The 23,315-nt window shown below is 37.9% G+C and overlaps 1 protein-coding gene across 9 annotated transcripts in view; it reads right to left on the bottom strand.

Moving 5' to 3' along the window:
• TANC2 (tetratricopeptide repeat, ankyrin repeat and coiled-coil containing 2) overlaps positions 1–23,315 on the bottom strand; it is a 364,370-nt gene that overhangs the window by 154,366 nt on the left and 186,689 nt on the right. The window lies entirely within an intron of this gene.

Raw genomic sequence — 23,315 nt, 5'->3', positions numbered from 1 at the left:
ACTTACATGGAGTGGAATATGATGCAGAGGAAGCATGAGAAAAGCTTCTGAGGTGCTGGGAACGTTCTGTGTCTGAATTTAGGAAGTGGTTATACGGGTGTTCATGTCATAATTTCACAGAGATGCACAATTATTTGAATTGTTGTTCAGTTGTTCAGTCGTTCCTCTTTGTTGCAACCCCACGGACTGCAGCACACCAGGCTTCCCTGTCATTTACTACCTCCCGGAGTTTGCTCAAACTTATGTTCACTGAGTCGATGATGCCCTCTGTCTTGTCCTTTGTCATCCCCTTCTCCTCCTGTCCTCAGTCTTTCCCAGCATCAGAGTCTTTTCCAATGAGTTGTCTCTCTGATATCTTTCTGTATTTATGTTATATTTTAACTTTTAAATATGATAGAAAAGGTACTCAGGTCATAGGACACTGGGTTTGAGAATGAAACAATAATCACAATACTTTTTTTTCCTTCAAGAAAGAAATCTACAACTATTGAAAAACTAAATAATGCTGTATATAGTTAAAATCTGTGTAAGAAATTACCTCACCATTCCTCTCTTACATTGCTTTTGTTTAGTCGTTGAGTCGTGTCCAACTCTTTTCTGACCCCATGGACTGTAGCCTGCCAGGCTCCTCTGTCCATGGGATTTCCCAGGCAAGAATACTGGAGTGCGTTGCCATTTCCTTCTCCCCTTCTCTTAAACCAGTTAACAACTTAAAGTGGAAAAATGACATAAGGATAGAAAGAAGCCAATATATACAAGAACTACTCTGTAAATTAAAGGAATAGTGAGTTGAGAGATAAACAATTACACTTGTCCTTGAAGGATGGAGGAGGAAAAGGTGGAGAGTAGGTTTTTTTCAGGAGACCATACTTGAAATACTTATTTGATTTCTTAACAACAGAGCGAGGGAAAAAGAGAAGAGGGAACAATTTTCAGATTCAAGTTCTGTATGACTTACCAGTTCAACATAAAGACAGAACTCCAAGATCAAAACTGAAAATATAGCACATTTAGTGCTGTTTTAAAAGAGTGTTGTATTTCTGTACTAGAGAAGGAAATGGCAACCCACTCCAGTATTCTTGCCTGGAAAATCCCATGGATGGTGGAACCTGGTAGGCTCTAGTTCATGGGGTCGCAAAGAGTCGGACACGACTGAGCAACTTCACTTTCACTTTCAGTAATAATAACAGTAACTTATTGAGATATTACTCTCTGGTACTTTTCCAAGTGCTTTACATATATTAAATCATTTAATCTTCACAACATTCCTTATCTTACAGATAGTAAAAGTAAGGCACACAAAGACTAAGTTTTTGCTTGACCATGGTTACAGAGTTAAGACTGTGTGTGTTAGTCGCTCAGTCATGTCCAGCTCTTTATGACTCCATGGACTCGTAGCCCACAGGCACTTCTTGTCCATGGAATTCTCCAGGCAAGAATAGTAGAATACTGGAAGGGGTAGCCATTCCCTTTTCAAGAGTTAGGCATGAAAGTGAAAAAGTGAAAGTCACTCAGTGGTGTCTGACTCTTTGCAACCCCATGGACTGTAGCCAGGCAGGTTCCTTTGTCCATGGAATTCTCCAGGCCAGAATACTGGAGTAGGTAGCCTTTCCCTTCTCCAGGGGATCTTCCCAACTCAGGGATGGAACCCAGGTCTCCTGCATTGGAGGCGGATTCTCAACCATCTGAGCCATAAGGGAAGCCCAAGAATACTGGAGTGGATAGACTATTCCTTTTCCAGCCGATCTTCCCAACCCAGGAATCGAACTGGGGTCTCCTGCATTGCAGATGGATTCTTTACCAGCTGAGCTACGCAGTGGCAGTCAATTTTGAAGTACAGGCTGCCTGGCTGTTGGGCTCATTATGTGGCTAGGAAATATGTGATTATTAAGTACAAATTGTTTAAATGGTTATCTTATTAATGGTATCCAGCAGAACAACTTCCACAGACAATATAGGAAAGCAAGAATTAATTCAGTAAATATTTACTAAGCACTTTCTGTGTGTCCAGCACTGTGTGAGGTATTAGATACACATTTATGGACAATGGAGACAGTCCCTATCCTTAAGGAGCTTATAGTCTCGTGTGGAAAAGAAAGTAATTTGATTTAATCATAGTAATTTAAAAGCTGAGAAATACAATGCAGGCAAAAAACAGGATGCTGCAAAAAAGCAAGTGGCAAATATTTCAGAATATTTTGGTGTTTATTTTTCTGGATGACGTGAATTTTCTTTTCAGAGGTGGTTTAAACTTCACAACATCTGCAAAAAGTCCCTTCTACTTAAAGTTCTCAAACTGCAGAGGGATTAAACGATGACTTAAACTGTGCCAAGAAATGAATGTCTAATAGCTAATGTATCCAAATCGCTAATCTGTATTCCTAACATGGCAGGCTACACAAAGAATAGTTCCACAGACTTTTAATTCTCAGCATTCTCTTAGCATTTTCTCATCGGGCTGTTTACATTTTCCTTTATGATCTGTTAATTATAAACTGCCTGTTCTCATCTATTTCAAGACTCAGAAATTTGTACCACATTTAATCAAATAAAGAAACCCATGCTTTCTCTCTAACAGAGTTACAAAACCTATGATTAGCTTAGCCCAATTGCCAGAGTAAACCTGGTCATGTTTTCATTTCCTAGCTCTTAAATGGTAACCTAAATTTTTTCTTTTCTGATGAAACTGGAAGTGAGTTACTGATATTCTGATGAATATTGGAAACGTGACTGCTATCTGTCACAGTAAGCTCTAGAGCTGACATGGAGCTCTTCCACATCCTCCCCAAACTGAGCTCCTGATTTTTAAAGTCACTGCCTACCAGTGATCAACAATAAAAGCAACACCTGGGTTTCCCTGGTAGTTCAGTAGTAAAGAATCCATCTGCTGATGACATGATTCTCTACGTAGAAAACCCTCAAGATGCCACTAGAAAATTACTATCAATGAATACAGTAAAGCTGTAGGATACAAAATTAATACACAGAAATCCCTTGCATTCCTATACAACAACAATGAAAAACCAGAAAGAGAAATCAAGGAAACAATCCCATTCACCATTGCAACAAAAAGAATAAAATACTTAGGAATAAATTTACCTAAAGAAACAAAAGACCTGTATATAGAAAACTATAAAACACTGGTGAAAGAAATAAAAGATGACACAAATAGATAGACCATGTTCACAGATTGGAAAAATCAATATAGTGAAAATCCGTATACTACCCAAAGCAATCTATAGATTCAATACAAACCTTATCAAACTCCCAACGGCATTTTTCACAGAACTAGAACACATCATTTCACAATTTGTATGGAAACACAAAAAACCTCAAATAGCCAAAGCAATCTTAAGAAAGAGGAATGGAACTGGAGCAATCAACCTTCCTGACTTCAGACTATACTACAAAGCTACAGTCATCAAGACAGTATGGTACTGGCACAAAGACAGAAATGTAGATCAATGGAACAAAACAGAAAGTCCAGCTATAAATCCATGCACCTATGGACACCTTATATTTGACAAAAGAGGCAAAAATATACAAGGAGAAAATACAGTCTCTTCAACAAGTAGTGCTGGGAAAAATGGTCAACCACCTATAAAAGAATGAAATTTGAATGCTTTCTAACACCATACACAGAAATAAACTCAAAATGGATTTAAAGATCTAAATGTAAGACCAGAAACTATAAAACTCTTAGAGGAAAACATATGCAGAACACTCAGACATAAATCACAGCAAAATCTTCTATGACCTACCTCCCACAGTAATGGGAATAAAACAAAAATAAATAAATAGGACTTAATTAAACTTAAAAGCTTTTGCACAACTAAAGGACTAGAAGCCAGGTGAAAGGACAGCCTGGAATGGGAGAAAATAATAGCAAACAAAACAACTGACAAAGAATTAATCTCCAAAATATACAAGCAGCTCATGCAGCTCAATACCAGAAAAATGAACAACCCAATCAAAATTGGGCAAACGAACTAAACAGATATTTCTCCAAAGAAGACACACAGATTGCTAATAAACACATGAAAAGATGCTCAACATTATTCATTATCAGAGAAATGCAAATCTAAACCATAATGACATAGAATCTCATGCTGGTCAGAATGGCCATCATCAAAAAGTCTACAAACAATAAATGCTGGAGAGACTATGGAGGAAAGGGAACTCTCTTACACTGCTGGTGGGAATGAAAACTGGTACAGCCACTATGAAGAACAGTGTGGAGACTCCTTAAAAAACTGGGAATAGAACTGCCATATGAACCAGCAGTCCCACTGGTGGGTATACACACTGAGAAAACCAGAATTGAAAGAGACACATGCACCCAATGTTCACTGCAGCACTATTTACAATAGCTAGGACATAGAAGCAACCTAGATGTCCATCGGCAGATGAATGGATAAGGAAGTTGTGGTACATATATACAATGGACTATTACTCAGCTAAAAAAAGGAACACATTTGAGTCAGTTCTAATGAGGCGGATGAAACTGGAGCCTATCATACAGAAAGAGAAACACAAATGCTGTATAATAACATATATATGGAATTGAGAAAGATGGTAATGATAATCCTACATGCAGGGCAGCAAAAGAGACACAGATGTAAAGAACAGACTTTTGGACTCTGTAGGAGAAGGCGAGGGTGGGATGATTTGAGAGAATAGCACTGAAACATGCATATTACCATATGTAAAACAGGTGACCAGTGCAAGTTTGATGCATAAAGCAGAGCACCCAAAGCCAGTGCTCTGAGACAACCCAGAGGGATAAGGTGGGGAGGGAGGTGGGGAGGGAGGTAGAGGCGGGTACAGGATGTGGGGGACACATGTATACCCGTGGCTGATTCATGTCAATGTATGGCAAAACTGCCACAATATTGCAATTATCTTTTAATTAAAATAAGTAAAACAATAGACTAAACAAAACAAAACAAAAACCAATAAAAAACCCAGAGAAAAAAAAGCATGGATGAAGGCAAAAAGAGAATCCATCTGCCAATGCAGGAGACACGGGTTCATCAGTCCCTGGTCCAAGAAGACCCCACATGCTGCTGGCAACTAAGCCCACCTTTGTGTGGATATATATTTTAATTTCTCTAGGACAAACACAAAGGTGTATGATGGCTGGGTTATAAAGTTTAAAAGTTTAACTTTATAAGAAATCACTTGTTTCCAAAGTGACTGTTCAGTTCACACTCTCAAGTAGTATGTAACAGTTCTAGTTTCTCTATATCCTCACCAATGCTTGCTATTGTGAGACACTTTGATTTTAGCCATACCAAGAGTGTACAGTGGTATTTCAAGGTTTCACTTTGCATTTCTCTGATGACTAATGCTCCTTGGAAGAAAAGCTGTGACTAACCTAGACAGCATATTAAGAGACATTACTTTGCCAAAAAAGGTCCGTCTAGTCAAAGCTATGGTTTTTCCAGTAGTCATGTACAGATGTGAGAGTTGGACTATAAAGAAAGCTGAGAGCTTAAGAAAGAGTTGGACTATAAAGAAAGCTGAGAGCTGAAGAATTGATGCTTTTGAACTGTGGTGCTAGAGAAGACTCTTGAGAGTCCCTTGGACTGCAAGGAGATCCAACCAATCCATCCTAAAGGAGATCAGTCCTGGGTGTTCATTGGAAGGACTGATGCTGAAGCTTAAACTCCAATACTTTGGCTACCTGAGGCGAAGAACTGACTCACTGGAAAAGACCCTGATGCTGAGAAAAATTGAGGGTGGGAGGACAAGGGGATGACAGAGGATGAGATGGTTCGATGGCATCACCGACTCAATGGACATGAGTTTGAGTAAACTCCAGGAGTTGATGATGGACAGGGAAGCCTGGCGTGCTGCAGTTCACGGGGTCGCAAAGAGTTGGACATGACTAAGCGACTGAACTGAACTGATGACTAATGATGATGTGCATCTTTTCATGTATTTACTGGCCCTTCTTACATCTTCTTTTGTGATTATCTCTTCAAATTTTTTATACTTAAAAAATATTAAGATTCTTTTATTATTTGTAAGGATTCTTTATATTGGATACAAATCTGTCAGACATATGTATGCTAACATTTTCTCCTGTTATATGGCTTGCCATTTCCTGTTATCAAAAGTGTCTTAAAGAGTGAATGTTTTAAATTTAGATAAAGCCCAACTTTTAATTTTTGTTTTTTATAGCTCACATTCCTAGAAATTTTTGCCTACTCTAAGATTGCATAGACTTGCTCCTAGCTCTTACATTTAGGTCTATGGTACTATTTTTGTTAAATTTTATTAAAAATTTATTGGAATATAGCTGCTTTACAACACTGTGCTAGTTTCTACTGTACAGCAAAGCAAATCAGCTATACATACACTACAGGGGGTAAAAATATCCCCTGGGTCTACAGTACTTTAAGTGAACTTATGTGCATGGTAAGAGGTAAGGGTTGATGTTCATTTCCCTGACACCTTTACTGAAGAATAATGGAAGTCCTTTAACTTTGTTGTTCTTTTGAAAACTTGCTGTGGTCACTATGGGTCACTTGATTCCTATAAAAATTTTAAAATCATGCAAATATCTAAATTTGCAATCATGTAAACCTTATATATTTCTAAAAACACTTTTTCTTGGGGTTCCTTTAAATCAAAATAGCTATCTTAGCAATACTGAATCTTCTAACCCATAAATATGATATAGCTCTTCATTTATTTGGATCTTTGTGTTTTATTTATAACTTTTAGTGTACACATTTTATCAAATTTATCCCAATATATTTCATGATTTTTAACATTACTGTAAATGAAATTGTGTTTAGATTTACTTTTCCAACTGTTCTTTGCTAGAATATAGAAAAACTGATTTTTATATAATGACCTTACTGTCTCCTCTTTTAAACTTACATAAGTGCATTTATATAAATGTTATTGGAAAAGTAGGCTGCAAGTATTAGTTTGTGTTTTTGTATTACTCTGCTGGTATATAAACATATCCAGTAGTCACATATGGATGTGAGAGTTGGACCATAAAGTAAGCTGAGTGCCGAAGAACTGTTGTTTTTTGAACTGTGGTGTTGGAGACAACTCTTGAGAGTCTCCTGGGCAGCAAGGAGATCAAACCAGTCAATCCTAAAGGAAATCAGTCCTGAATATTCATCGGAAGCACTGATGCTGAACTTGAAGCTCTGATACTTTAGCCACCTGATGCGAAGAGCTGACTCATTGGAAAAGACCCTGATGCTGGGAAAGACTGAAGGTGGGGGGAGAAGGGGACGGCAGAAGATGAGATGGTTGGATGGCATCATCGATGTGATGGACACGAACTTGGGTAAGCTCTGGGAGTTGGTGATGGAACAGGGAGGCCTGGCGTGCTGCTGTCCACGGGGTCACTAAGAGTTGGACACAACTGAGTGACTGAACTGACTGATGCAATACAGAGGTAGTTGGGGAATTCCCTGGCAGTCCAGTGGTTGAGACTCCAAGCTTTCACTACAGAGGGTCTGGGTTTGATCCCTGGTCAGGGAACTAGTCGTGGCCGAGTGGTTAAGGTGATGGACTAGAAATCCAACGGGGTCTCCCTGCACAGATTCAAATCCTGCTGACTATGCATCCCTTTGTGCTCCCTAGTAGCTCAGATGGTAAAGAATCCACCTACAATGCAGGAGAGCTGAGTTTGATTCCTGGGTTGGGAATATCCCCTGAAGGAGGGCACGGCAATCCACTTTAGTATTCTTGTCTGGAGAATCCCCATGGACAGAGGAGCCTGGTGGGCTACAGTCCATGGGGTCACAAAGAGTTGGACAAGACTGAGCTACTGAGCACAGTCATCTTCCAGTGCTTCCTACAGACTACAGACAGATAGGGAACTAAGATCCCATAAGCTTCACGGTTTGGCCAAAAAATTAAATAACAAATAAAATAAAGGTAGTTAAGAGTTGGGGAGGGAATCTCCACATCCACACAGAACACTGATATATCAAGGCAGCTCATGAGAGGCTTGCTTTACACCGAATTTGGGAGTAACAATGATGAGACACTCAGGAATTAGCTAGTTCTGTGATTAGGATTCTTAAACAGGAAAGTCTGTGACTATATCCTAAACTCCTCAGGCATGTCTCTAAATATATACAGGAACTTGTTTTTAAGAGTTCCTAGGGAAAACAATTTGGGGTGGAAGAGAAGATGCCATTTACAATGTTTTTTGAACTTAACACCAGGAACCTGGTTCTTACTCTAGTTGGGGATAAAAGTAAGAGGAATGGAGGTAATGTAAGATGGTAAGAAAATGACACTAATAAAAGAGCTATAAAACTAGGGGCCCTGTGAAGAACTGAAAGGGTAAGTTAATTCTAACGTAGAAGTCTGACAGAAGCTGTAACACTGGTATACCAGAAAAGCGCTTTACCTCACACAGCATAGCTTCAGGGCCATGAGATGACCAAGTCAAAATCAATTAATGTGGAAAGTGATACATCACCCAGGCCTTAACAGACTCCAGAGCCACGTCAATCTCTGCCTTTGTCATTGGAGTGACAGGATGGCAGCTGCCACGTAAGTCACAAAGTGCAGATGAGAGAATGGCACAAGTGGCTGTCGAGGGGGAGGCTGAGACAAAGGCATAAACGACCGGATCAGGAAAAGAGATCCCTTGCACGGTGGAACGACAGCAGCTACGATGTTCCAGGTGAAATTCCATTTTAACTAACACAAATGCTATGTTGTTGTTCTCAAGACGTGTAAGGAATCTAATTCTATCCATTCACTTTTTACACGCCTAATCTGAGTCTTATCAAAAAAGCATTTCTTTCCTGTGTTTATATTTACGTCCAAGCATGGAAGTCAATATATTGTGTTCTAGGTCAGAATACCATAATCATGTTATGTGGGAAAAAAGGCATGGAAATAAATGACAACCACCCAAATAAGAACAAGCACAGCTTGTTTATTTGTTTCCTTATTTATTTATTCAGAGCTTGCTGTAGCAAGTGCATCAGTTACCATCACTTGGACCTGGCAGAGACTCAAAGGCAGGCAGTGGAGTGGAAAAGCTTTATAGGCAGATGAAAGGACAGGCTTCAGGTATGCCGACTGGAGGCACTCGGCACAGAGATGCTGAAGGTGGGTTAACTAGAAGTGGGCATCTTATAAGACAGGTTACGTGTGCATATTTAGCTTTCTCTCATTAGTCTTAAGTTGGAAGTGAGGGCAAATACTAGGGAAATTGTCAGTTAATAATCAAGTCCTGGTGATTTAGTTCCAGTTGTTACTGTTGTAGTTCCAGGGGTTACTGTTGGCTTCTTGGACTGGTTGCTTGAGATAGTAATCTTACTACCTACAAATCTGACTTGTAGATATAGGCTGTGTTCCTAGGCTATTTGCCGAAAGTTGGGTGTCAGCATTCTATTTTTATAGACGGTCTGGTCATTTGTATATATATCCAGTTTCTCAAAGGAATACTGTTAAGTTTACTCATGTATTTATTTTCTTTTTCCTGACCTCTGAGGATAAATGGGTTCACCTGCCAATGCAGGAGACAAGGGTTTGATCCCTTGGTCAGGAAGATCCCCTAGGGTAGGAAATGACAGCCTGCTCCAGTATTCTTGCCTGAAAAATCCCATGGACAGAGGAGCCTGATGGGCTACAGGCAACGGGGTTGCAGAGTTGGACATGACTGAGCAACTGAGTGCACACACATGTGTCATGTCTGGCCAGCAGGATTTCCTGAAATTCTCATTCTTTGTTTTACACTAACTGATTATGTTCTCAAATTACATTTATTACAGTTCACTTATAGCTGATTGATCTCAGTTGGCTGCCATGGCTGAATTCTGATCCAGTGAAGCTTTATGCCCGTTCCCATATGCTAGTCACACTGGCAGGCAGTCTTCCTTCCATAGGAGGAGAAAGTTTTTGAATTTAAAACAAATGGGATACTATACATTAAAAAAAAACAAAAAACTGAAAGAAATACCACTCCCCCTTTCTCAACACCATAGTGAAATTATGTTATAAGAACAGATAAGAAATCATGGTTCTGGTTTGTCAAGCATACAAAGCCCTCTGCAGTAAATTAGAAAGAGAAAAGACATTTTTTAAAAAGAATATTTGTGGGAGAGGGAGAGGGTGGGAAGATTTGGGAGAATGGCATTGAAACATGTAAAATATCATGTATGAAACGAGATGCCAGTCCAGGTTCGATGCACGATACTGGATGCTTGGGGCTAGTGCACTGGGACAACCCAGAGGGATGGTATGGGGAGGGAGGAGGGTTCAGGATGGGGAACACATGTATACCTGTGGTGGATTCATTTTGATATTTGGCAAAACTAATACAATTATGTAAAGTTTAAAAATAAAATTAAAAAAAAAGTAAAAAAAAAAAAAGAATATTTGACAATACCACTATTTTAGTTGGGTATTTATTTATATATTTTAAATAAGGCAGAAACCTCTTCTTTAGCCCAATGGGACTGTCTCTGCTGTCTCTCTTTCATATTTTTTTTCTTCCCTTCTTTTTGGGCTGTGCCACTTGGCTTGTTAGATCTTAGTTCCTCGACCAGGGACTGAACCCAGGCCCTCAGTAGTAAAGGCACAAGAGTCCTAACCGCTGCACCTCCAGGGAATTCCCAGAAAAGACACATTCTTAAGTAAAGAGAAAACTATGTAATTTACACATATTTATAGCACACTAAATTTTTTCATTTTGCCTTCCTCTGACTTTTTAGGTTCATTTCATTCATTCAATACACACTGAATGAACATCCACTATGTATTAGTCACTACACTAATGCACTGTGGACACAGTGGAAGCATCAAGGAGAAAATGCACAAATTGTCCACATGAGTGTTTTTGATCATTTTAGTGTTCTATTTTTTTCCCTGTTTGGATATTTGAGAAGAAACGACTTAGGAAAATTGTTACTCAAAAACCTGCATTAGAAAAATGCTGTGGTGATTCACTTACACCTTAATTCTTTCTTCTCTCTTAGCCACAAAGCATATCATCCTGGGTCATTATAAAAAAATGTTACTTGGTTAGGGAACAGATAAGGCATTTGCTATACTAGAGAATTCATCATGTAGAATAAATTTTAACTAAGAAAACAAACATCATTTCTCTGGTAAGGTACCAGAAAATAGTATCCATATTTTATGCCCTTGACTATAATTGAAGTTTTACTTGTATACAAATGAATTCTATCCAGAGCTCTTTCATTTAAGACTTAGAAAAATTATTTATACAAAATAAATAATACCTTTGCATTTTAAGGGTAGCCTTCTGTTCTACAGTACCAAAGATGACTTATGTGGATTAATAGAAGACTGAGTCTTTAATATATGCACTAGGCATTTTATGGTAGATACAAAAAATGCATTACACAGCTTTTGATACCCAATGTTTTAATGAAACATTATCAGCAGATAAGACCATTCCTTTTAAAATTGGTTTGCAACAGAGCCAAGAAATAGAAGCCAGACTGTAGGAAACTTGGGTCTCATGATCCTCTTCAAACATTAAAAGAAACTCTCCAATCTTTTGCTTGATGACTCCTATCTCCTATTTAATTTTTTTTCTGCCAGCAATATAAACAGCTTCATCCACTCAGAATTATAATTTAACTATTATGGCTATTGTAGAGGGTAAGATAAAAGCTGAAAACAATAATGTTGAACTTAACTTGATGATCTATGAACTACACTTGGGATTTGTTACTGGATGAAGCAGACATTTTCCTCCCCAATTTAATGGTAGCAGGTCAAATAACAGCAGATTGAGATCAGGGGCAGAAAAGCGAGTTTTTCAACAATTCAGTATCATGGGTAATATCATAACCACAGTATGCAAAACTTGTTGAAATTTTGATGTAAAGGACTAATTTCCAAGTCCAAATAAGAAACAACTTGCTCAAAATGAACCAATTCTAAAAGTTCATTTGAAAGAGAATTTCTTTGTATTTAATCAACTGGCTAATAATATCATTTCAATTTCTTAGTAGACCTCTACCATATGGAGACTGGTTTGTCCAAAGAGGTAGTGTTCTAAGACTGTTTTATTAGTGTACAGTCTGTTCCCATGTAGCTTCATGGGGAGCACAGAACAGAAAAACAAAAACGCTTCTTTCACATACTTTTAGATGTATGTACAATCTAAAAATATAAATGCTAGAATTTCTTTCCCCAAAGGAAATAATGGTGGGAGACACTTTTCAGTAATTGGAGACCTTTCAGCTGGTAACAATTAATAAAAACTGGGTAAAATATATTTTAAAAATCTTTTAAAAACATTAAAGACCCAACAAGGAGGTGATGAGTATCATTATAACAACAGGGAGAAGATGGAAATCCGAAATGGAGATCTTGCCCAGCACAGAGGGCCACTTTAGCCAGGGGGCATTTGTTAACAGGTAAGAAATAACTGAGCAGCTGAACTGTGCATTTAGCTGTCTCACAAGGTCAAGGGAACAAAACTGGAGTCTAGGATCTGCCAGGAATGGGAACTCTAGTAAAACACCCCATACCTGAGGCCCTTAGGAGCTACATGCTAGGGGTAAAGATGAGCCAGAAGTAAAATAGTTTTTGCAGTCCTGATTTGTGTCATTTCACTAGCCTAGAAAACTTTCAACGCAGAACTTGGACTGAACTGCTCACAGGTGGCAAAAGAAATGAAAACCCTCTCTGGAAAAAAAAAATCATTTCTATACATATGTTCAAATATTAAATCCAGCACCCAAAAATAATTAGGTGTATGAAAAGGCAAGAGAATTAGCAGAATAATACGCAAAAGAAATCATGGTAAAGGTCACAGGATTAGAGTAGTGTAGGCAATCTTTTCAGCTTATTCTTAATATAATACTGCAAAAATGTAGCAGAAAAGAGCTAGAGTCTGTGAGATGAGTGGTGGAGATGGAGGAAGTTGAGCACACAGAAAGAGTAACGAAATTAAGAGTCACATTTGATGATCACTGTGTTGGAGAGGGTGACTATTTCCCTAACATCACTAGAGGTTACTGGTTGAGGAAATTCTCCTTTAGTTTTTTTCTTTTTAAAGTAATATGAGATTTCAATTGTTCAATCATGCATACTTTCTTCTGGTAGAGCTAAACCATAGTAGCTAATTACAAACCATATGCTAAATGGTAGCACATGTAAAGCTACTGAAGGATCTAAATCAAGAACTCTTGACCTGAGATCCTCTGATACACACTCTCCTGGAAGTCTATAAATCTCCTGAAATTGCATGTTTTAATAGGGAGGGAGTAAGGGAAATTTTCATTCTTTCATCATCCATTTCTCTGTGTGTGTGTGCTCAGCTGCGTCTGACTCTTTGCGACCCCATGGACTGCAGTCCATCAGGCTCCTCTGTCCATGGAATTATCCAGGCAAGAATACTGGAGTGGACTGCCATTTCCAGGGGACCTTCCCAACCCAGGGATCGAACCCGAGTCTCCTGCTTGGCAGGCAGATTCTTTACCACTGAGCCACCTGGTTTGCCACCTCCTAGAAAATGTGACCACTCCCTGTAACCCAAAGCAGAGGTTGCAAACTCAAATGCTTTCAGGATATAAGCAATTTTAATACATCTGGTATGGCTAGCAGTAATGGCAGTAGGAATGATAAAGAGCATGATGAGTTGCAGAATATACAGCCAGCCTGAAAGCACTCTATTTCTTTTCAATGTGATTGCTAAACAGTTTCTGAATACCTTCTCTAGAAAAATTTGTCTGTTTTAAAATTAAATATAAGTCAGAGGCTAAGATAGTGGTTTAGTATGTTTTCCACAGTTCTAGGTGAGAATCACCTCTCAATACGGAGGGTCTAGAGGGCAGAAAGGTGGGGAAGAAAGGTCCCTGGAGGTGGATTAGAAAACGAGATCCACATCAGGCTATCAATGACACAAGTTACTGTTGATCCTCAACTGAGGGGAAAAAAGTGCCTTAGTTGGGACAGGTGCAGAGAAATCTAAGGAACTTATAATCACAGGACTCCATGTCTTAGAAGCAGAAGTGTCTGAATTTCTATTTACCCTTCCTTTCACCTACTTCCTTCCTAATGACTGCCTTCTTTAAATTAACTCTAGGGCATCTCTCCAGTTGCAGTATTTAGATACCTAGCTTTAGGGTACAGAATAGGAGTTAGCAGTAATGTAACTTCCTTGGAAAATTCTACTCATGGATTCTTATTCATTTTGGTTTGCTTAGACTGGTTTTCAGAAAAAATTGTTAACAGATGGCAAACAGACCAAAAGTTTAATTTTTTCAAAACTCAGACAATATGCAAAATTTTGTATGTGGGTACAATTTTTGAGATTCCATGAATTTCCTCAATAAACCATATCTATAAAAACCATGTTATACACAATGAACTTACACAATATTACATGTAAATTATATCTCAATAAAGCCGGATAAGGAAAAAATGCTGCCTAAGAAGTAAATTTATCTACTAATAATCCTATACTCTTTTTACTAATAACTTACAGACATACAGAAACAAATGGGGGGAAAATCCTCTGAACACACACACACATACGGTGTTTCTCCCTTGTGCTATTTGGGGATAAAATTTTTATAAGATTAGGGACTTTCTGCATCTTAAAAAATTCATTAGTTTGGCACTTAGCTTAGAGAAGAGGCTTTTAAATGCTTATAATCTTCCATTACAACGTCCCACTATTCTGATTCTCTCCCACTGGAAGCGAGGATCACTGTAGAGACAGGACACACAGAGGCAGAGAGCACTCACTGCTTGGCAACTCTTACACTAGAGTCTCCTTGCCTACATAATTGCCTCCAGTGCATGAGAAATACTATGCACACATCTATGTATGATGGTGACTATCTGGCTGAAATGAAAAGCAGTATTAAAAGAACCTTAAATGTTTCATAAAAATCTGTAAGACTGTTCATCACTGACTGCTCCTTTGGGTTTTAAACTGAGGTTTCCAATGACTGTTTTGAATAGACATATGTGTGAGATACAAAATATGGCAAAAATGTGTTACTTGTGTACTACAAATATTTCCATATTATTCCCCTATTGACCTGGATTTCCTTACCCATCATACAATTTATTTTAATGTGGAAAGTAAAGCAATTGTATACTCATTACAGCAGGAAAATTATTATCTTCAGAAGTCACCTTTGTCTACATGGCAAATGTATTCTCTGTTGGCTTCCAAATCTGAAATTTATTCTAGAACCTGCACATTAAAATAATGTGATGAAGTTACTCAGACTTAAAGAGAAAAACACCATTTTAGGAAGAATTACTTCACTGAGATTAGTAACAGTAACAGTAGAGATTAGGCAAGAGGAAAGACCTACAGACAGTTACTAGAAGAACAGCAAGGGAATTCTGAATATAAAAGGGAGGGATACTAGGAATGCTATGGAGACAAGGATGAGAAGGATTTGTGCTTCCAGAATACAGAATGAAGTGGAGTGAAAGTTGCTCAGTCGTGTCCTATTCTCTGTGACCCCATGGACTGTACCCTGCCAGGCTCCTCTGTCCGTGGAATTATCCAGGCCAGAATACTGGAGTGGGTAGTGGTTCCCTTCTCCAGGGGATCTTCCCAACCCAAGGATCGAACCCAGGTCTTCCACATTGTAGGCAGATTCTTTACCATCTGAGCCACTGGGGAAGCAGAATACAGAATAGTATGTATCAATATACAGAAAAAGCCAGGAGAATTCATTGCTTCATTTTAAACAACTATCTTTAAAATTTCAATGGACTCCCATGAGAGTGAGATGGACATGGTGACTTGCATCTAATGAAGAGAATACAACAAAAAGTGATACAAGGCCACTTTTGAGACTAAATTATAAAAAACTGTCTCTCTCATCTTGCTTGTTCTTAGGAAGCAAGCTGCCATGGGTGAGATCACCTGTGGATAAGCACCCATGGCAAGGAATTGAGGGCAGCCTCTGGTAAAAGCCGCAAAGAACTGAGGCCCTCTGTTCCAAAAGCCCAGAGGAACCGAATCCTTCAACAAACATAAGCATAATAAACTTGAAAGAGGAGCCTTCTCCATTGAGCCCTGAGATGACTACAGCCTAGGCTGTCATTTTTTTTTTTTAACTAATTTTATTTTTTTGGATGATCCTGGCAGCTTGAGGGATCTTAGTTCCCCAGCTGGGGACTGAACCTGGACCCTTGGCAGTGAAAGCATGAAATCCTAACCACTGGACTGCCAGGGAATTCCCTAAATTTAAATGTTATAACAAACAACTTCTAAACAAGGAAAAACAGAGAAAGAGGATTTCAAGTGATTTAGAGATAAAGGATGGCAGTGGTGACATCAAATACAGAATTCCTAAAATCTCTAATTTCTTGAGTATCAAAACACAAGTCAAGAATATCTTTCTGTCTCTTCTTTGTTCCCACTGAATTTTTCATGAATACTGGGCTGCAGGAACATATATATATTGCGTAGGGAAAGAAGAACATAAAGCTGCATTTTTTTTCAGAAATAAATTTATAATAACATATATATATATGTGAGATGTTATTCATCATAATAACTGGTGCTCCAGACATTGTGCTAATAAGTACCTTATATCTTAATTAATCATCACAAACACCCTATGGAGTACATGATATTACTCTCTGTCCTTTACAGATGAAGAACCAGAAAATTAGGAAGACTAAATAATAAAAGTTATACAACTAGTAAGTGGCATGGTTAGACTTAGCCAAGTTTATATGATCCCAGGGCTATTTATCACTATGAAAAACTGCCTTCATTTAAAAAAAAAAACCAAAAAACGAAAACCCACAAAGCTTAGAATCTATGCATAGACTGCTTATGAAAACAGGCCAGTGACAGCAGGTTACAGGTGCAATTTTATCCTCTTTGTGAAGTGCTCTCATAAAAAGGATAGTGATACTCTTACCCACAGCACTCTTTTCAGTATTTATTTATTTACTTGGCTGCACTGGATCTTGGTTGTGACACACAGGCCTCTCTCTAGTTGGGCACATGCTTAGTTGCCTCACAGCAGGCGGAATCTAAATTCCCCAACCAGGAACTGAACCCACGTTCCCTGTATTGGGAGGCAGATTCTTAACCACTGGACCATCAGGAAAGTTCCACACATACCATTCATAGAGGGAAAGCAGTAAAGGCTGTGGAACACTTTAACTGTAGCTAAGATTTATTAAAACTAACTCTGGACCACATGATTGTCATTATTTTATATATTTTAATTATTACATCTTCACAGCATTCCTATGATACAGGTAATATTATAATCCCCATTTTGCAGATAAGGAAATTAATCAGTCTTACAGTTAAGTAATATGCCCAAGGTCACACCAGCACAAAGTGGTAGACTCAGTGTCTGAACATGGGCAGCCTGGCTCTCGGGTCTGCAGGCTATAAACTAGTGCATTTCACTGCCTCAAAAACCCAAAGTTAAGACAGATTTAAGAGTTAATACAAAAACTTCCATTTGGATATCTAACTGAATTACAGATCTAAGCACCATACTTACAGGCCAAGTCTTTATAATTTGTGATGCAAAACACCTTGAGAAGAGGCCAGTTAGAAGACAGTTAATGGGGGAGGGAAGGACTGGGAGTTAGGGGTTAGCAGATGTAAACCAGTATACAGAGGATGGATAAGCAACAAGGTCCTACTACAGCAGAGGGAACTAAGTATTCAATAGCCTGGGAGAAGCCATAATGGACAAGAATATTAAAAAAGAAGGTCTACATGTGTATAACTGAGGCACTGTGCTGTATAGCAGAGGTTAGTGCACATTGTCAATTCACTATATTTTGATTGAAAAAGATGGTTAATGTCTTAAATAATGATAAAATGTAAATCAAGAAAACAACTAAAAATGTTCAAAGTGAAAAGTTCTATTCAATAAAGCACCTGTCCACTGGAAGAACTTTCTAACATGCTAAGAACTTATTAGTTGATACAGGAGTATGCAGATGGAAAGCTGTTCATTCTCTTATTCTAGCTCTTTGGTGTGCTTATGTGCATAATCCGTTTTCAGGCAGTCTCTCTCATGCTTGAAATATGCTGAGATCATTCCTGTTTATCCCTCTGCTTCCTCTCTCTAGTTGTTATGTGGACTTTCACTGGTTAGGGCGGCACTGCAGTGCATTTCTACCTTCATTTGATTTATAAGTTTGTCCACTACCCAACATTTAGGTGGGGTTTTTGTTGTTGTTGTTCTAACAGTTGTACCATTAACAACCTTCATTCCATTTCAACATTTATAACAGCATTTCTTTTCTCCTTCTTTTTGGGGGCGGGTAGTGGGGAAAGACGTGTTACAGATTGCTCTGAGAAGCTGTTATATTAACAGAAAGAAGTATATATGTGCATGTAGAACAGTGTTTGTATATAATTTTAAGGGGTTTAGAGACCCTTCACCCCAAAACTCACCAATTTAACTCCGGTTAAAAATCTTGCAGTATATCTGTGTTTTCAACACAGTAGACATAAGAAATACAAATACAACATAATAGAAGCTGTGAATTACAAGAAAAAGGCTCCTGGTACCCATAAACCAATCAAAAACCAGACAGAGGGTTTTACCTCTAAAGAATAAAATTCACAGCAAAGTAAAGAAGAATGCCAAACCATTTGGAATAAAGGTAACATCTGATAATGTTTTCAGAAAAACAAACAACAGAAGATGAGAAAACAGATCATCCTTTTCTTCTAAGTAGAAAGACCATGACTACACAGGAGTTGGGAAAAGAGGAATCAAGGAACTACTCACTTTATGTGAACTATTTCATCATGTACAGTGGCTTGTACTTGTGCTATAAAGTACACAATGCTGTTAATAAATCCAAATAAAAAGTATTTTATGAATCAAAAACTATATAAACATGAATATGCACCTTCAAGTAAGAAAGTATCATAAAACTCTCTTCCATTCTTGAGTTTCAAATACATCCTAATTTTGCTGTCACCTTAAATAACATTGTCCTTTGAAGGACAGTGCCATTTTAAAAGAGATTCAAAAGGATCTATTACAAAAAGATTAATCTCAAATTCCTCTGAAAGTATCTGCTATGGATAAAAGCCTGTCTATTTTCAGAACTCTGGTCTGGACTTTGGCTCTTAACCTTGCACATGTATCAAACGTCCTATGAAACTGTCAACTTGGCCTGCCATCTGTATCAAGGTTCATTTCGACACCTGAAATTATGTGTTGTTATAATGTGCAACATAAAAAGCTTGAAAAAACTAAGAAGGAATGTTGCTATCCTTTAGTAGCATCTGATTACTGAAAAACCTCAATACAAATTCCCTGCAGAAATTTTAGAAAAGAAAAGTATAATGATGATGATGAACAACAGGAAGGGTAATACATTTCTTATTTATTTCACCTGAGCTGAGCATTTGTCATATACATTATTTTACTTAATCTTAACAACTCTATAAGATTTATTGTTAAAAAAGAGCTGTTTTTAATCACAATCCTACAAGGAATTTAAGACTATGAATGTTACATGTTATCACACAGCTAGTAGGTGACAGAGTCACGAATTAAATGTAGAGTTAATTTCAGAACCCGAGCTCTCTGAAACACATACTGCCCAATAAAGAAAAGAAAAATCACCTGTAATCCCACCAGCCAGCCACAATCACTGCTAACATAAGATAATGTTCTCATCTCACGAATGCTACTCTCTCCTCTGACAACAAACAGAATCCCAATTCTCTCCCTCTTTAGGCAACCAAGGTTAGTTTGGTATATTCTTCTAGACATTTCCCCCTTTGAATGTGTATTCATGTATCTATGCAAATATATATTTAATTTGTTAAATTATCAAGTAACATCAATGTTATACGTAATGTTGCTGTGATAGGAAACTGAGGCACGAAGAAATTACACAACATGTTCAAGATCACAAAACTACTAAGGAGAAAACTGTAATTGAAACACAGGCAGACACATTCTAACTAAAAATGACCCTAAACCTTTACATCTTGTATTTCCTGTTTAAAAACACTTTAAGATGTTGTGATATACACTCAGGATCATCACTATAATAATAACAAAATTAGCTAACATTTATAAGCTTTTACTATAAAACAAGCATTCTGCTAAGTGCTCTGTATTTATTAATCTGATTTAAGATTACCATTTCCATTTTTACAGATGAGGAAACTGAAGCTTAGACAAGTTAAGTGACTTGCCTAAAATCACACAGCTAATAACCAATGCTTGTAGGCAGAAAAGTTAGAGGCTAGGATGAGTGCGTTCTCTCATTTAGGCAATTGTTTTACTGAAATCACTGATATCAGTTGGTTACCCTAAAAAGAGAATACAGCCTTGTCTCATACTTAAAAACTGAATTTTCTACTTTTTAATTTAAGGGCCAAGCAAGGGATGCTTATAGAATTTTACACAGTAATAGAGTTAGGGGTACTGTATTTCTGGACTACACTGTGTCCACTTCAAGAGTTCAACAATAAATCCTGCTTATACCCTCACACAAATCACTTAAATTCTCTAGGTCCTAATTTCCTCAATGTAAGACGATTATCAAACACAATTCGCTTGACCTCCCCGACTCTGGAAGTTCAGTTATGTAACATCATTGATCATCTGTGTGGTTTCAGTTGCGGAACCAAAACATACTGTTTACTCATACTGTTCCTCACATTTTCTGTATACAACAAATCTGATTTGAGGGATGGTAAAACTTAAGTATTCTAGAATCTAATGCTATATAGACTGAATCCCTCAGTTTAGTAGACAAATAATCTGGATCAACACCTATACCCCATTGTAGCTTTCCCCAGTCCCTGTAGACCAAACATCAACAACTCGCTCTGATTTGATCCACAATTTCCTTTTCCTTGCAGGACAACACTGAAAACTTGTTACAGGTACACAGATACCATGGACCAAAAGACAAACCAAGGAAAATACATGTCCATCTCTCAGAAACAAAAGCTTTCTTCTTCCCATCTAAAATACAGACACCAAAATGTTGAGGTCCGGATAATAAAGAAACAACATCACCAATTACTCCTCAGACGTCAACAGCAGAATGAGCATGATGGGTGCAGCTGGCAGCCACCCTGTAACCCAGCTGGTTCTCATAGTGTGGCACCTCATCCAGCAGCTTCAGCACTAGCTGAGAGTTTGTTAGAGAAGCAAATTCTCAACCTACCCAGGCTTAGTGAATCCGAAATTCTGGGGCTGGGTCCCACAATCTGCCTTTGAAGAAATCCTCCAGGCAAGTCTTGCTGCTGTTGTCGTTTAGTTTCTAAGTCATGTCAGACTCTTAGCAACCCCATGGACTGTAGCCCACCCGACTCCTCTGTCCATAAGATTTTCCAGGCAAGAATACTGGAATGGGTTGCCATTTCCTCCTCCGGGGGATCTTCCCAACCCAGGGATTGAACCTGCACCTCCTGCATTGGCAGGCGGATTCTTTACCACTGAGCCACCAGAGAAGCATGCTAAAATGTGAGAACCAGGGCTCATTTAACCTTTAGCTTATGCTTGTTGCCTCTGTGACATATACTCTTTCTCCAAATTTGCATGTGATAATAAATAAAGGAAGATATCAGATCACTAGTTTTAACTGCATTATGTATGAGTATATCATAAAATATTAATATGATCATTATTCTGTTAGTATATCCTATGTAAGAGAAATTCAGAAAGAATGGAATATTTGTTTGCTTTATGAGTATACTAAATTTACTTGTTTATTGTTAATTTTTGGTACTATGTAGAGGATTACAGCTTCAACCCCCAGGTCACTAATCTTATCTCCGCAGAAACTTATTTTCACAGAATTTATTATAAAAGAACAAATCACTAAGACGTTTCTATGCCTTAAATCTGCTTCGGATAAGAAAAGGAGAGACTGCAGAGTGTGGCAATTAACATTTTGGCAATGTGTTTTAGTTTCTTCCTGGTTTTCTGAAAATGTTAATTGAGGTTTAGTTTGCTTCAATTCCAATTCAGTGAAGATTCATGTTTGTGGAAAATATACATAAGTAATAACATGGACAAGGTTTTTCATAATGATTCAGCACTGGCATTCTAAATAACAGCAGCTCCCTTGCTTCTTGACAGTAACAATCACTAGATTAGATTAAAGATGTCAGATAGGCAATCAGGAAGTGAAAAATTAGTCCCCCCACACTAAATCTGATTTGCAAATCTGAAAAAGAAAAGACCTCTCTTCTCTTCCAAACCTCAATGCAGGAATAGAGAATTAGTGCATTTAATTATTTTACTTTATTATACCAAAATTTGCATGAAGAAATGCAGAGTATAATATTCCAATGTCCAAGAAACATGATAATACCTCAAAACAGGAATTCTTTTAACAATGTGCTACTGTGTCATTTTAGGATGCTACTTTGTTCCTTTTAGATACAGAAAAGCTAGTTTCTAATACCTACCTGTGATTGATTTAAAAATGAAAGTCATTTACAACAGTAGATGAAGACCAAGGTTCTGCAACTTGAAAGCGAAATCCCTAAGGTCTTTCAATATTCAAAGCTGGTTCATAAAATCAAATGTCTCTGATTAGGTTTGCCTCAAGTTTTTTGCCTCCTGTCTTTTTTTAAAAATTACATGTCTCACCTGGCTTCAGAGGTATACTAGCCTGACATTTCAGATTACAGCTACTGATATCTTACCTAGAATTAGAAATCACCTTATTCTGCTAATCTCTAGTATGGTAAATGTGTAGTAGTGGTATGCACTGTGGTTTAACATTGATTTTAATGAGCAGGAATAAACAAAAGACCTAAAACCAAGTCTTCTAAAGTTCTTTACTGAAGCTCTGATCTGTATACTCAACTAGGGCTGTGAACATTTCTAACATAGCTCTATAGACTCACTGTAGCGTAAGTGTAAAGGATGTTGCCAAGCAACTCATCTAAGTTTGGAAGAATCTAAGCATTGATAATGAGTCTGTGTCAGCTTGGCTCCCACACAAGAAGGGTTTTAGTGAACTCCCACATGTGCTTACAGGCCATTCATGAGAAGAGGTATTTCTAACAGTCAGTGTCCAGGAGTCCAAATCAGGAAACTGTAACTTTTTTTCCTAATTCAAGTATAATGTTTCCAACATCACAACTATTTTCTATAACTGTTCAGAAAACCAATAGGGATTAAGGCCAAAAAAAAAAAAAAAAAAAGATCACATGCAAAGGACTAGGGTTGAATCGACATTTTTATTCACACTTGAACACTGCTGAGTGGACATGGCCAAAGCAAAATTTCTTCAAGTATCTCAGGTCACACAAATCAGGGTCACACACCCTGAGAATGTATCTACCAAATTATTTTGATTCTTTTGAAAATTATCCTTGAAGC

This window comes from Bos indicus, chromosome 19, assembly GCF_029378745.1.
Source record: "Bos indicus isolate NIAB-ARS_2022 breed Sahiwal x Tharparkar chromosome 19, NIAB-ARS_B.indTharparkar_mat_pri_1.0, whole genome shotgun sequence".
NCBI classification, from domain to species: Eukaryota; Metazoa; Chordata; class Mammalia; order Artiodactyla; family Bovidae; genus Bos; species Bos indicus.
The sequence above is the reverse complement of the archived record's forward strand: the minus strand, read 5'-3'. Positions and strand labels throughout refer to the sequence as shown.